The sequence below is a fragment of the Hetaerina americana genome, unplaced genomic scaffold (assembly GCF_022747635.1).
Source record: "Hetaerina americana unplaced genomic scaffold, ioHetAmer1.1.p SCAF_3, whole genome shotgun sequence".
Classification (NCBI taxonomy): Eukaryota; Metazoa; Arthropoda; class Insecta; order Odonata; family Calopterygidae; genus Hetaerina; species Hetaerina americana.
In genome coordinates, this window is record NW_027286874.1 from 46100823 (window position 1) to 46116470 (window position 15648).

General features: G+C 41.3%; 1 protein-coding gene across 1 annotated transcript in view; it reads right to left on the reverse strand.

Moving 5' to 3' along the window:
• Nucleotides 1-15648, reverse strand: part of LOC139690582 (uncharacterized) — a 59642-nt gene that overhangs the window by 30245 nt on the left and 13749 nt on the right. The window lies entirely within an intron of this gene.

Here is a 15648-nt window from a genome sequence, read left to right on the forward strand (position 1 = left end):
ATGTCGGTGGCAGGCGCATTTTTCGACGTCAGCAAGGCGTTTGACCGCGTCTGGCACCAGGCACTGCTGTTGAAGATGCGGAGACTCCACTTCCCGACGTGGATCATCGAGGTGATCCGCTCCTACCTAAGAGACAGGACCTTCGTCGTTTCCTGGTCTGACTCGTTCTCTGGGGTGCACCGGATCTCCGCTGGTGTCCCCCAGGGTTCGGTTCTCGGGCCAGTATTATTCAACATCTTCTCCCATGACATTCCCAGGAGTCATGGGAGGCACGAGGTCCTGTCACTATACGCGGACGACGCGGCGCTCCTGTGCAGCTCCCGGCGAATATCTTTCGCCGTGGAGAGGCTGCAGATCGTCGTCGACGAGCTACTTTCGTGGTATCGTCGCTGGCGGTTTGCAGTCAATGCCGGGAAAACGAAGGCAATCGTCTTCCATACCGGCAGAGGAGCGCCGACAGAAGAGGAGCTGTCGGTGAATGGAGTCACCCTTCCGTGGGAATCCGAGGTTCTCTACCTCGGAGTGCTGATGGACCGGAAACTCCTTTGGAACGCCCAAGCGCGACGTGTCCGAGGGAAGGCCTTCGCGGCGCTTAACCGGCTTCGGCCGATTATTCGTCCGGGGGTCCTGAGCTCGGAAACGAAGCGTCGACTGTACCGAGCGTGCGTGTTGCCTGTCATCACGTACGCAGCGCCGGTATGGTCAGGAGTGCCGAAGTCTACCCTCGCTCTCATCCAAGTGGTGCAGAACTCTGCGCTACGGTGCATCTTGGGATGCGGGCGCTACGCCCGCGTGGAAGAGATGCACCAGGACGGGAACATGGAACCTCTGAACGTCCTTCTTCCGGAGCTGTCTCGAAGATTCTTCGAGAGGGCTGCGCATTCAGACGTCGCCACCATCCGACGCCTCGGAGAGATCCAGGTTTCAACGTGGGACCGCTATAAGCGCCCCATTGCGAGCATGGATCGCCAAGATGCCCTCCCAGCGAAGAAGAGGCCCAGGCTTCAGTAGCAGGGATCGCCAGAACGCCGTGACAACGCAGAAGACGACGCCCTGCCTTAGAAGCCTAGGCGGCTGGAAAGGCAACACAGTGGAGCCCCGACCGGAGTAACGGGGGTCCGTCCACGAGAATTAGCCATTCGACCTCTTTCAAACGTCAGCAAATTTAGACGACACACTAAAATCCAAAAGACCACCATTTGAACCCGCAATCCTCACCTTGCAACTGTTGTAAGATGTAATGCTGTCCTCTTTTCCGCTCCAGTTTCTTCTTCTAAACAAACCTTAATGGCCACTTGCGCTTCGAAAAAGGTCATTTACCAACTCTCCTGAAACTGCCTATCTTTTTATAGCACCTCCTCCATCCGTAATCAACAACCACCGATGATGCTACACAAAATCTCCTGCATTCCACAACATCGATCAATCATTCGACACTTGCTACACCGTCGCCGTAATAGAAGCCATCCGAGAATAAAAATATGCATGGGAGTGACCTTGGTAAATATACACATATGTATATACACACAAGCACATGTACGGGGTGGGGCAGAATGGACTCCCTAGTTTAAAAAAATCACTGAAGAGCGCGCAGGTATATTAGCGGAGTGGGAAGTAGAGGTGTTCGCTGGTGGAAACAACGCCATTTCCAGTAGTTGCCATGCAGTGGTCTGGTGAGTATCGTGGCTTTGTCGTAGAAACGTTCTATAAGAACAATAATAGTTTCGCGAACTTCACCCAAGACCTCTTAGTAGTCCCAAAGTGACAGTTTGGTGAGCTGCGTCCTCCATAGGCATTAATGGGCCTTACTTCTTTGAATAACGAGATTCAACTATAACTGTGAACTCTGTGCGCTATGTTGATATGCTAGAGCACCTTTTACACCCCAAAACGGAAGAATATGGGGATGAATATGACACAGAAGCCTTTTGGTTTCAACAGGATGGTGCCACGGCTCATACCGCCCGTCATTCACGCCAAATCCTGCAAGACCAATTTTCCGGCCGCTTAATCTCCTTACAAGGGGATGTTCCATGGCCCCCTCGCTCCCCGGATTTGAGACTGTTTTTTTCTTTAGGGATATCCTCAAAGCTGAGGTTTGCAAATTTTGACCAAGGGTTTGGAACCTTAAAGAAGGAAATTACAGATGTAATTGTAGGAATATTGCTAGATATGCTGGGTAGAGTTTTAGAAAACTTTTTTAAACGACTCCACATGTGCATCGCTCACCAAGGTGGTCACCCGGGTGAAATAATTTTCTAAAGTTAACGAAAAAAATGGCATTGGATGTAGTTTTCAGAAATTAAAATCTTTTTTTAATTTTTTTGGTTTATTTTTTTACAATTCACCCGTAGATCGGGGAGTACATTCTGTCCCACCCTGTGCATACATGTGTGCATATATACGAGGCATATTCATAAAATTAAGGGCCGTTTGCTTATATTTAAATATTGGCGCTTCAGAACACAGTTTTACTCATACAGCGCTATCTACTGATTCACTGAGAAGCTATAGCAGCATTTGTTTTGTTTCAGAAGTCGTTTGCTTGTCCGTGCATGCAAACAACAATGTCCGCGACAATCGTTCATTCCGCCAGCTGTGAAGTGCGTTCTGTGATACTCTTCTTGTATGCTAAAGGATTGTCGACGGCTGAAATTCATCGGAAGTTACGCCTAGTTTACGGACCTACAGTTATGAGTGAAGGAAAGGACACACGTGCCGTGATTTTAAAAATGGACGAACAAATATCCATGACGAAGAGCAAAGTGGCAGGCCCAGTATTCTGACCGATGAAATTGTTTCGCAAGTGGAACAAAAACTGCACTTAGATCGTCGATTGACGATTAATGGCCTGGCTGAACAATTTCCTCAACTTGAACGCACTGCTACCTACAATATTGTCACGGAAAACCTCGGATACCATAAATTGTGTGCAAGGTGGGTACCGAAAATACTCACCGACCACCAAACGAGGCTTTGATTGACGGCTACCGTTTCTTGGGGCATAAACGGTGTTCTGTCAGTGGGTTTTATGGAACGTGGGAAAACAATTACAGCTGATGTGTACTGCGAAACGCTCAACGAACTGAGTATTCAAAGTATACAATGTAGTATTTTGTAGTATACAAAAGTAAGCCTACCTCTTTCCTAGGGAGAAATTTCGAATAGCTTTTTACATTACGAATAACTTAAAATCATTCTTGAATACTACAAAAGACAAAATAGACACACAAAATAAAAGTGGCATTTATAAGTTAACTTGTTAGGACACTAGTGCTATATATATATGTGTGTGTGTGTGTATATATATATATATATATATATATATATATATACACACACACACACACACACACACACACACACACACACACACACACACACACACACACGAGGGTCATCCGGAAAGTAGTACCCGTTCGTGCCCCATGAAGTGCTGACGACGCGAGTAGCCGCTGGACGAGGTCAGATAGCTTCAGTGGCTTGTCTGCCTTCTCTGAGCCAAGTTGCGTGACGCTAGCATTGCCTGTGTTGTTTCTGTGATTGTTTACAATGTTTAAAAAAAATTGAGAACGCCGCCAGTTGTGAAGTGAGGGCATTGATTAAATTCCTCAATGCAAGAAACGTTCGCCCATGTGATATTCATCGCCAATTAAAGGAGGTGTATGGAGACAATGTAATGGACGAGTCGTCTGTTCGGCGGTGGTGTCGCAACTTCAACATGGGGAGGGGGAACACACACCACGATGAGCGTTCGGGGAGACCGTCTGTCATTACAGACCAACTGGTGAGCTCAGTTGACGAATTCGTGAGGAACGATGGGCGCGTCACAATTGATGACATCTGTGAGCATTTTCCCAATGTTTCTCGAACAATTGTTCATGAAATTGTTAAACACCATCTGCATTATGCAAAAATTTGTGCAAGATGGGTCCCTCGCGTATCTCAATGAGCTGGCGGCGAAGGACTATGCAGCAGGAATACAGAAACTTGTCACACGTTATGACAAATGCCTTAATTTGCTTGGAGATTATGTTGAGAAGTAGTTTAAAGTATCCTCTTTCAAATAAAATTTTTTATGTTTGTTAATATTTACTTTTGTGTCTTTATTTCACGAACGGGTACTACTTTCCGGATGACCCTCGTGTGTGTGTGTGTGTGTGTGTGTGTGTGTGTGTGTGTGTGTGTGTGTGTGTGTGTGTGTGTGTGTGTGTGTGTGTGTGTATATATATATATACACACATATATGTCAAACGGGGAGATCATTAAAAACACGGGTGGAGGAACACAAACTTTGTTTTAGAAACTGTGACCTCAGGCAATCACACTTCGCCAAGCATCTATGGGAAGAAAATCATGGGGGTGATTTCAACCCGGAACTCTTACACCAGATGGAAAAAGGAATGAGGATGGAAAGTGGGAAGAGCCGGAAATCAGGGAGAATTTTAAAACGGGTCATTTGGTTAACGATTTATTGTTTGAATACCTCTCCTCAATCCTGGAAGTACCCCTTTCCTTCACAGAAAGACCCAACAAACCCCCCACCACACTGTGAACCCACGAATCAACTTTCCTGACGCTTAAAACCCCTCTCCCCCCTTCCCATCAAAACCGATAAGGAAGACCCAGAAACTGGAAAACGGAACGGACATATCCCGGAAATCGCTGATCTCATTAAAACCATGTCTGAGTTCGGCAAAATGATGCAGCTGCAAATGCAAATGTTGCAAGATATGATGGCAAAAATAACTGGCATTATTTTAACAAGCACGAACAATCATGGGAAATAAACATAGAGCTCATTTCTCATTGGTCATTTGCCTGTGGAACGCAAACGGAGGGCTGGAACATAAAACTGCCGAGCTCTTGCATTTCCTCAGGCGGAATAAAATTGACATGTGTCTTCTATCAGAGACACACTTAAAATCTGACGACAAATGGGAACTCCCAGGGCATAAAATAAGAAGGAACGACAGAGCTCTTTTAAAAGGACAACAAGCTGCAGGAGGTGTGGCAATTATAGTAAGACACGGGCTAACAACTTTCGAACTGCCAATTTTAAACTCTGACAACCTAGAGAGCATAGGGCTAGAAATTTTAACGGACAAAGGAAAGATTAAAGTATACTCCTGCTACCTACCACCAAACAAAAAAATGCTTAAAACAGAATTTGATGCCCTCATGAACCCTGACGAACCAACCATTATTGGCGGCGATTATAATGCTAAGCATTACGACTGGGACTGTCTCACTAAGAATGAAAGCGGGAAACAAATCAGGGAATGGGCAAACAATCATAGAGCAAAAATAGTAGCCCCCAATGAACCAACGAGGGTATATGGCAGAAATATTATTGACTTTGCAATACTTAAAAACATAAAGAGACCAGCGAAAGCCATTACTCATAATAGTTTAACTAGCGACCACTACCCTGTGATACTAAGCATTGGGGTAAAACCTAAAATAAATCCGGAGAGACCTAAGCGACCTTCCTATGGACTAGCAAACTGGCAGCTCTTCCGGGAAGTCATCGTGGACAGTTTAAAAAAAAAGAACATAAACCCAGAAACAACTGAGCTGGTAGATGAAATGGTCGAAGATTTAACAAATGCGATATCGGAAGCCATAGAAAAAGCAATTCCGGTAGCTAAGAGGCGGCTGGACGATTATCTTAAGCTGAGCGATAAGGTAAAAACCCTTATCAAAGAAATAAATACGCTCAGACGATTATATTACCGCCATGGCACTCGTGCCCTAAAAATCAGGGTTAAAGACTATAACTACGAAATCAAAAAGCAAATAGAGGAATTAAGAACCAAAAAATTTAATCAGAAACTTAGCGACCTTAATAAAAGCAACAACTCTGTGTGGAGGCTGGCCAAGAAACTGCGGAAAACCCCACCAAGTGACCCGAATATAAAGGCAAAAACGAAGACACTCACGACGTCCGTGGAAAAAGCCAAACATATAGCTAGCTTCTACGAAAAGGTTTTTACGATAAATGACTCAGGAACTGAAACCGGAGAAATAAAACAACAACACGGAAGCTACATAGAGGCAAAGGAAAAACCACCGGAAATTACAGTAATACATGTTACCGAAGAAATATCGAAACTTCCAAACAAGAAATCTCCTGGGGAGGACAACATCCCAAATGAACTATTAAAAAGGCTCCCGGAAGCGGCAGGAGAGCATCTAGTTAAAATTTTCAACGCCTCAATCTGCTTGGGATACTACCCAAAAAAATGGAAGGAGGCACTAATCAGATGCATCCCTAAAAAGGGGGGAAAAACCATAATAGAAGAACACCTAAGACCCATATCCCTCCTCTCCAACCTCGGTAAGCTATTAGAAAGGGTAGTTGCACCACATATTAGGAGACATGCGGAAATAAACGAAGTAATTCCGAAAGAGCAGTTTGGTTTCCGCCAGGGCTACTCCACCGACCAGCAAATTCACAGAGTGACAGATTTCATCAGCGACGCTTTTAACAAAAAGGAACGAACCATTGGTATCTTCCTAGACCTATCAAAGGCTTTTGATAAGGTATGGCATGGGGGACTTATACACAAAATGGAAAAATGGAAATTCCCGAAATGGACAGTAAAGTGGACGACTTCCTACTTAAACGGAAGAACCTTTAAAGTAAAATGGGGGGATGAAACAAGTACTAGCACAAGTGCCAAAGCCGGCGTTCCACAAGGCTCCATACTAGGCCCCCTCCTCTTTAATATATATACAGCCGACTTCCCAAGAAATAGCAATGACTGGCGTAGCATAATTGCCCTAAACGCGGACGACGCTGCAATCCTTGTTAAAGGAAAACATATTAACTCGATGCAAGAAAGAGCGCAAGATGCACTGTATGAAATAGTGAAATGGTATAAAAAATGGAAACTGCATGTAAATACAAACAAGACAAAAGCCATACTATTCACGCCCCCTAGAACTACAAAAATTCCTTGCGAATGCATCAGGATTAGACAGCAGCCGATTGAATGGAGTAACACCATAAAATACCTCGGAGTTGTCATTGACGATAAATTAAACTTCAACAGCCATATTAAAGAAATAAGACAAAAAGCGGCCATACAAACATCACAACTGGCAAAAATTCTAAGAAATAACGCTACCCCTCAGGAAATAAAAATACTAATCTACCAAACCACTATAAGACCAATCTTAACCTACGCGTCACCTGCATGGACGGAGCTAGTGAGTAGATCCCAAATGGAAAAATTAAAAACCACTGAAAGGAAAATACTAAGACTGGCCCTTGGACTCCCTCCGTGGGAGAAAAACGAAAATATATACAAAAGAATAGACATAGAGACACTACAAAACTTTTTACTGAGGCAAACTAAAAATTACTTCGAAAAACTGACAGGAAATTCTAACGAAGCTATGAAATACACTAAAATCAACAAAATTGGTCCATACGATAAGTACAAAAGACCAAACATGGTGTTAAACCCCTAAAACATAGGAAAAAAATAATAAACAATATATAAATAATGATAATAATGACAAATAAATAAGGAAAAGGGAAATAAAAACGACGCTGGATTGGTAGTCCAGGAAAAGACGGAAAAAATACACAAGACACAGCAAAAGCCCAAATAAGGCGATCTCTGAAATAAAAAGCCGCCTTAAAAACGGCAAGGCATTTTCGACGATTCGACAAATATAAGAGACCAAATAATGTTACACTCCTAAACAATGCGAAAAAATAATTAAATAAAAAGAGGGCAATACAACGACGCTGGTAGTGCTCCAGGAAGATATAGGAACTAAATATTGTGACACAGAGCATAAGCCCAACTAGGCGACCTCTGAAAAATAAAGCCGCTTGAAAAAACGGCAAGGCATGTCATCGTTGTAATTTGTACCTGATGATGACGCTTGAGCGTTGAAACTAGTTGTACGCGAATGAAAGGACAGAGGAAAGATACACTGTATTCTTCAAAGATGTGTACTGCGATGTAACATTTCGAAACAGTCCACAATGGTCAAAAGTTTAGTAGCATCTAAAATTATATGGGATGAATGCACGACGGCACACAGTAGCACTTGACCGGACTAAGGGAGATTTGCGGCATGAGTCGAGCTGCTTTGCGGACGCAATGATTTTACTGTATGGCGAATTCCCCCAAACACTGCTAGTCATTTCAAGATAGGCTGCTGACGATGAAACAAGCGCTTGCCTCAAATCATCAAATCTGTGGCGCTATGTGAAGAAACTTCACTGACAACAAACATGAGATTAGCATTGCTGAATGATTCATCTGCTGAATATTTCTCCGGGCAATTGTTGACAGTCCGTAATGGCTGTGTTCCTGTCTACGAATTGAGCGGATTGATTTCATTTCCTCGGAATTTTTGCAATTTCGTTCCATCGAAAGATGAGCTCCTCGACAGTGTTCCCGAGCATCATTGATAACCACAAAAATCGCAAATGGTTGAGGGAGCGAGCAATTTTAGCGGCTAAGAACAAAGATGTGGATGGCTTAAACTTCGTAATTCAGAATCAAATCGTTGGTACTCTGCTTTCATTCAAATGTATTGACTTTGTAACATACGAAGACGAAGTCACCAACTATCCATCTGAATTTTTTAACTCCTTGCATGTGCCTGGCTTACCACCGCACAATTTACAACTAGAGGTTGGCTCGGTGGTCATGATGCTTCGAAACCTAAACCAACCAAAACTATGCTATGGAACGCGTTTGATGATAAAAAAACTGATGATCATTGTGATTCACGCGACTATACTCAAAGGAAAATTCAAAGATGAGGAAGTTCTCACTACGAGAATTCCTATGATCCAAACCGATATGCCCTTAGAGTTTAAACGAATTCAATTTTCAATTCGCGTTGCATTCGCGACGACGATTACAAATCACAAGGCCAATCGTTGAGTGTTTGTGGTCTGAATCTAGAAAACCCATACTTTCTCATGGTCAACTATATGTGGCATGTTCACGTGTTGGTAAACCATCCGCTTTATTTGTTCTTGCGCCTGATAACAAAACAAAAAATGTTGTATATCAGACAGTGCCTGACTAAAGAGAATAAACCCGATTGTGTATATGCTTAGATTCCTCAATCGGAGCGGAAAAAGTGTTACGAAAATTGATTTGAGCGCATGCTAAAGTGTATTGATTATCAAGGAGAATACTTCGAGAAACAATGAAGCCATTTTCAAAAACAACTGTCTTTTTATTATTAGGCTGAAAATATAAATGGCAACCCTCGCATTAAGTCGACAATGAGGAAGAAGGGAGCCAACTTTCCCATGGGCCAAGTTCAAGGGTAGGTCAATTAGTGGGTCTCTGAAGTCTTCTTTGCCAAATTATTTAGCTGTAAATAAAGTGAGGGTCAGTGCTGGCTCATTGTTAATTTAACACGAATCAGATAGCATCAGACGAAAAATTTTATAAGGGATTTAATATTAATGAGAAGACGATCCTCGTTAAAAAATCAGAAAATTGCAATGGCAAGGAATTTAATTATACAAATATATATTATACAAATAATTATAATACATAATACAACGAAATTTCACACGAATAATGGAAACATTACCTTCATTGGTAGTTAATTGCCGAGGTTTAAAAATTAATATTGGAAAATATCATCACCGTATTCAATGCACAGGCGGGACAAAAAGCTGATAATCCACCGATATTGCTGACGGTGAAATTTTCTCAAAATCCTTTCCATTTACAGCGATGACTGAACAAATAAAATCGGCGTCTATATTGCTGCAAAAATTCTTGCGTCAGCAGGGCTGAGGTAATTCCAGGCAATGGTTTGGAAAGCGTTTGGTGCTCAATTGAGTCCTCAATGCAAAAGAATTTATGTATACGCATTTTAAAGACCGCCGGACGACAGAGATAACTAAATACTAGAATTAGATTAGCAAATTAACGGTTTCTTATCGAAACAAAATGATCGGGACGTTATCACCAGATGAGATTCAATGTTTCACTGGACGCGATTTTTATAGATTTAAAGAAAGCCTTCCACAAAAGTAACACATAGTAAAACAACTTACAAGGCTAGAAGAATAAGGCATAGATAAAGATATTCAGGCTTGTATTAAAGACTTTTTGAATGGTCGGGTACAATGAGTAGTCATAGATGCAGTTAGCTCAAAACACAGTAGAATTTACTTCAGGTATTCCGCAGGGAAGTGTTATAGGGCCTCTTTTATTCCTACGTTAACGACGTTGGCTCTGTAGTCACTAGCAAGAAACGTTTATTTGCCGATGATGCAGTGTATTACCGTGACAACCGTGATCCTGAGTACGCAGCATCTTTATCAGATGACCTTAATGCTATCCCACGCTGGTGCAACACTAGGCAATTAGAATTGAACTTAAAAAAGTGCGCAGTCATAAATTTTTGGAAAAGGAGCAATTTCCTTCCGAGTGCCTAATGCATCGGGAACACCGAAATGGAATGTTTAGAATCGATTAAATACTTATACGTTATCCTCACTCATGACCTCTCCTGGGTGAAACACACATGGGGAATATGTGGATAAGCTAAAAATATATTAGGATTTATTAAAAGAGTACTTGGCTAATGTGATGAAAAGGTCAAAGATAAATGTGATATTTCGCTGATTAGGCCTCACTTAGAATATGCTGCAAGTAAATGGGATCCTCATGAATTTGGATTGATTGCCGAATTGGATCGCATGCAGCATAAAAAATCTACGATAGATTTGTTTAACGATGTTATGATAATCTTAGTAGTATATCCAAAATATTAGAGCAGCTAGGCTGAGAATCACTCAAGGAGCGAAGGTTGAATTACAAGTTGAAGCTCTGGAATAAATTTGAAAGGCATCTCTTTAGCAGTGGTGTTGAAAATGTATAAGCACCCCCTTTGTACTACGGTACGAGGGATCATGTCCGTAATATTAGAGATATTCAGAGTAGAACAGAAAGATTTAAGATGCCATATTTTCCACAAACAATAAGGGATCAGAATAACTTTGTCTGAGCGCGGTAGGGTCATATTCGGGTTAAAATGTCTGGTGTGTATTAACCCTTTGCCACACCCTAGCGGTGGCTGAGAGGGCACTTAAATAAATTACATTTAAAATTAATTGAATTCAGTGAGATGGAGTGAAAGACGTAAGTCAATCCCTCAGTGCCTTCCCCCTAACACATGGCCCTCTTGCTTTCCCTCCTGGTCTAAGGAGGGGACCCGACCGCCTGGAGACCTTGACCGAAGGAAGAGTCCAATATCTGGGTTCCAAGCAACGTTCTTGAAACTCCAGGCTCCCCAGCCTATGAACATCATTCGTCCCCTCATTTTTTTAAGGGACGCAAGTTCACTCTCTCACATGCACCCTTCCAATGGTCGTCCTCTTCTGGGACAATGCTCACCCTTCTTCCGTTAGCACTTACTCAACTCACGGCCTTCCCTTGGTCTAGCAGTTTGCCTTCGTCCGTGTTTTAACTTTAAACAAGGTGAAGGGTGCACTGATGATTTATCGACATTTACTGAATTTTTACGGTAATTTCTAAAACGAACGAAACACACAACGCGATGTTGGGAATACCCAAACGGGAGAAGCCGTGGATAAGAAGGTATAAAATATACTGTGAACTACGTTAGGTACTATTTTTACATTAGGACACAGGGAAGTAATTCGTCACAGGTTAGTATCAACAAAACGCTACCAAAAACGGACACAATCTTAAAAGTACACAAATTATCATAACCGGCCGATATTGAGTTTAAAAAAAACAGGTAAAGTAATGGGTGCTGTAATTGAGCTGAAACGATTTTGAAATTAGGCTGGAACATTAAATCTGTGGTGTAACTAAGCTGTAACTCGGAACTCGACTTTTACGTTTTGGAACTTGCAAGCTCTACATTTAATTTGTAGTATTTAATAGGTTTTCTATTATTAATTGAAGTTTTAGTTTGGTTATACTTAAGCTATTAAAAGCACGTATCTACAACTTACCTTGAAAGCTGGAAAGAGGGTTTGTAGCATGGGATGTTAGGTCATCAAACATTCTAATGATTTGTGATTAATAATATTCGAGAAGTAAAATTCTCGCACTTAAAGACTGTCTAGTCTCGAATAAAAAAAATAATACGGCGGGAAAAATCGTTTTCTGCATCAATCGGTTCTGTAGTCAATTTTCCTTAACTTTCACTGTGGTCTCGCTCATGAATGATATGTGGTCCTAAAGTTATTCCTTAGGTCATTGTGAACTCCAATCCCTCGAAGTTATATTCATAATATTCTAACATTTTCATTTAGTCATCATTGGGTTTTCCCTGTTATTAATAACATTAAAGCAAAAAATACCGTAAATCCTTAAAAGAGGCGTACCAAGTCTTTGATGTTGATAAGAGAACGGTCTTGAACATGCGCGTATGATACAGTTTTTGTTGAGATGGACCATTACCTCCGGGAGTACGGCCATCGAAAGGTTCTCCATGAAAGTAATGACGTCGGGCGAAATGGGGTTCAAAACCTGTTTCAACCAGCTCGTGCCAATGGTCCTGGAGGGGAAAGGCAGTATTGCTACAACCCCATACAGACTTCTTGCGAAGTTTATTCTGTGTCATCTTACCACAAGTGCCAAAAATGTAATTTCCGATCTCCATGGCTGTCTGCGGAGTGTTAACAATAACATTTATAATACTTACTACTTAGGGACCACAGCTCATAGAACTAAGTTTTAGGTTTTCAACTTCTCGGAGGACGAGGAGAGCATTGCTCTAAATGGATAGATACATGATTTACGGCGAGTTGACTTGCTCATCCAAGAATAAAAAGGTCAGCGAATAAAATAATCACATATTATAACAATAATATTATTTTTGTATAATTATCCATTTAAACATTCGATTCTATTAAATTGTCTTAACGAGGAAATACGAGGGATGCAAACAATAAACGACCGTCATTTTGCCTAATTTTGCGTGCCGCGAGTCACAATTAACTACTCACTCAGTTTATTAGGCCAGAATTTTCATTACTTACACAACTTTCCGTCGAATATTTACGTTTCTGCCGTAGTTCTGAAACATGATTCTTTGAAATGGAAAATACAAATCTCCGAGTGATTATAGGCCGATAATTTTGAATCAATGCCGTTTCATCTTCCTTTGTCCATAACATTCTATTCTTCTTATAATAAAAAAGGAACTGACGTGGTAATTTTCCAAAATATTTATTTGAATAACTGCGACCGGTTTCACCTTCATTGGCGGGGAGGGGGACCGATGACCATGGAGATGCAGGGAGGGTTGCCGAGGGAGTGAATTATTTCGGGTAAAGGATTTGGTGGAAAGTCAATGTGAGGAATTCGAGAACAATTGTTCATTAACAAAGAAATATTAAGCACTTCAGAAACATGGAAAATTTCAATCTGCTCCATTGTGCCTATTTTAAAAATTGTTTTAAACAACGGTATATATTTCCCAAATGCCTTCAACTTGTTTTCCCAGAAATAATTCACTACCTCGACAACCATGCCCATTCTCATGCCTACCCCCCTCCCCCATTCTCAAGCCTCAACTGTTGGGGGTCCTTGACCAAGCAGGGCTCAAGTATCTGGGTCCCAAACACCCTCCTAAGATCTACTGGTTCCTAAGCCTTCGCTCGCTCCCTCAATTTTTGAAGGGTCGTAAAGCTGACACTCACACATGCACCCTTCCAACGGTTGTCCTTTATCTGGGGGGAAGCACATCCTTCGTCCGGGATCACTCTGCTCAGTGAGTTTTGCTCTCCTACCTCCATTTCTCAGTTCATTCAAATGTCTCCTCCTTACATCTAGCAGCATAATTTCCGTACATTAGAATGATGGGAAAAAATACTGAACTCAGTAAACATGAATACTCATTTTAAGTTTGATTTGGGATTTTTGAGATTCTGAGCAATAAATAATTTTAAAAATAACGCTTAGGCGGTAGCAACATCAGCTATATTTGGGGTTGGATGAAAAGTGACCACAACTTTGCAATTTGTAAATTTGAAATATTTTCTTATGATTTATTTCTGTATTTTCTCAGGTATTTTTGTCTAAAACAAATATTATACCCTGGTGAAAATAAACCGTGTTGGACAGTGTGATGAAAATCTCCCAAAAACGTGGGCACCATAGCCTTGTCATTGGCCGCCCCATAGAACCGACTCTCCGTGTTAAAAAATTGAACCGCCTCGCCAAACCAACAGCGCCAGGAGTGTATACATTTACTTTATCAATACATTTAACCTCTGAACCCAGATTTTTATCAGTTGAGATTGATGTTGAAGTCTCAAACCTTTACCTCCTCCAATGGCAGAATGCGAAAATGGAGTCCCATATCCAAACCTAGTTTCAAGCATGACTCTCAAACATATTTTCGAATTATTTTTATCAAAAACTATTCTTGGGAGGAAGAGGGTAATTCTACATTTCTAAACAATGATGCAACCGTTGGAATAACCAAATAAATATACGTAAGCCTGTTCTAAACGTTGTCTACTCCTTTTATACCATGCCTGTAACTGATGCATCCAACTTCATCTTTAAGAACTTGAGTTGGAGTCCTATACCAGAGACGGTAAACTGATGGGATAGATAATTCCTACAGTATGTAATCTTTTAATATAACAAAAAAGAAGGTTTCAAAAAGATAGTTCATTAAACGAAATTTTTCCAAAATAATACCAATACCTGCGAGTAGATAAAAAACTCTCAGGTTATGATGGCCACGGGGTAAAATGAAATGGGGAATGATCCGAGATACTTCATTACGATTTCATGAGAAATTCTTTAGTATGACGGTGTGCATATAAATTACTGGCATTGAACCGAAATAGCAATATCAAATGGGTGTTTTTATTCCATTTAAGTCTAAGAGATCATACTTATATTTCCACAAGGGAAAATAATCCTTCGGTTAATGTTAAAAATATATATTATAATAACCAGAATGGAGCCAACGACACACTATATCAAAGGAAACATACCATGGATGCTATACACGAGACCAGTCATTCTTTCTCAGCGCTCACTCGATAATTAGAGTGCCATACATCGATTTTATGTATCGATTTCCCTTGGCGTTTATGGAAAATCGAATGGGTTACAAAGTCACTCTTTACAAATGGAATGAGAATATTAGGAATATAAATACTGGAATCGCGTCATAATATTTTTCATATCTTTATTACCACATACTTAAATCATTTATTTCAAGAGTATGTTACGTTCAAATCTCAGATTTGGGTTAAATGGAAGAAGTATTTTCTTTAACTCGCCCCAAAGACTACAACCTTGACGTGGTGGAAGGACTCAAGGTCCTGATGATCCCTATAGCTCTTTGAGGAAGCAAGTCTAATTGCTCCAAGTAGGATCACGCCAGATAGGTCAAAGGGAAGGGGCCGGAGTTAATGCAGTCCGCACCGAGTCCTCAGGGACGTGGCTGCAAATGCGCCACGTGGGGTGGGGTGGCCATTTTTGAGGTAATTGCGTCACGTTAAAAATACTGAGAGGAAGGCGACTGGAAACCACTCACTTAATTATCCCAAGCAAAAATCATGGATTTAAAAATGAAGCTACGCGTTGTATTCTCTGCACGAGACCGTCAAATGAATGTCCTGACCATTGAATGAAACAAAAT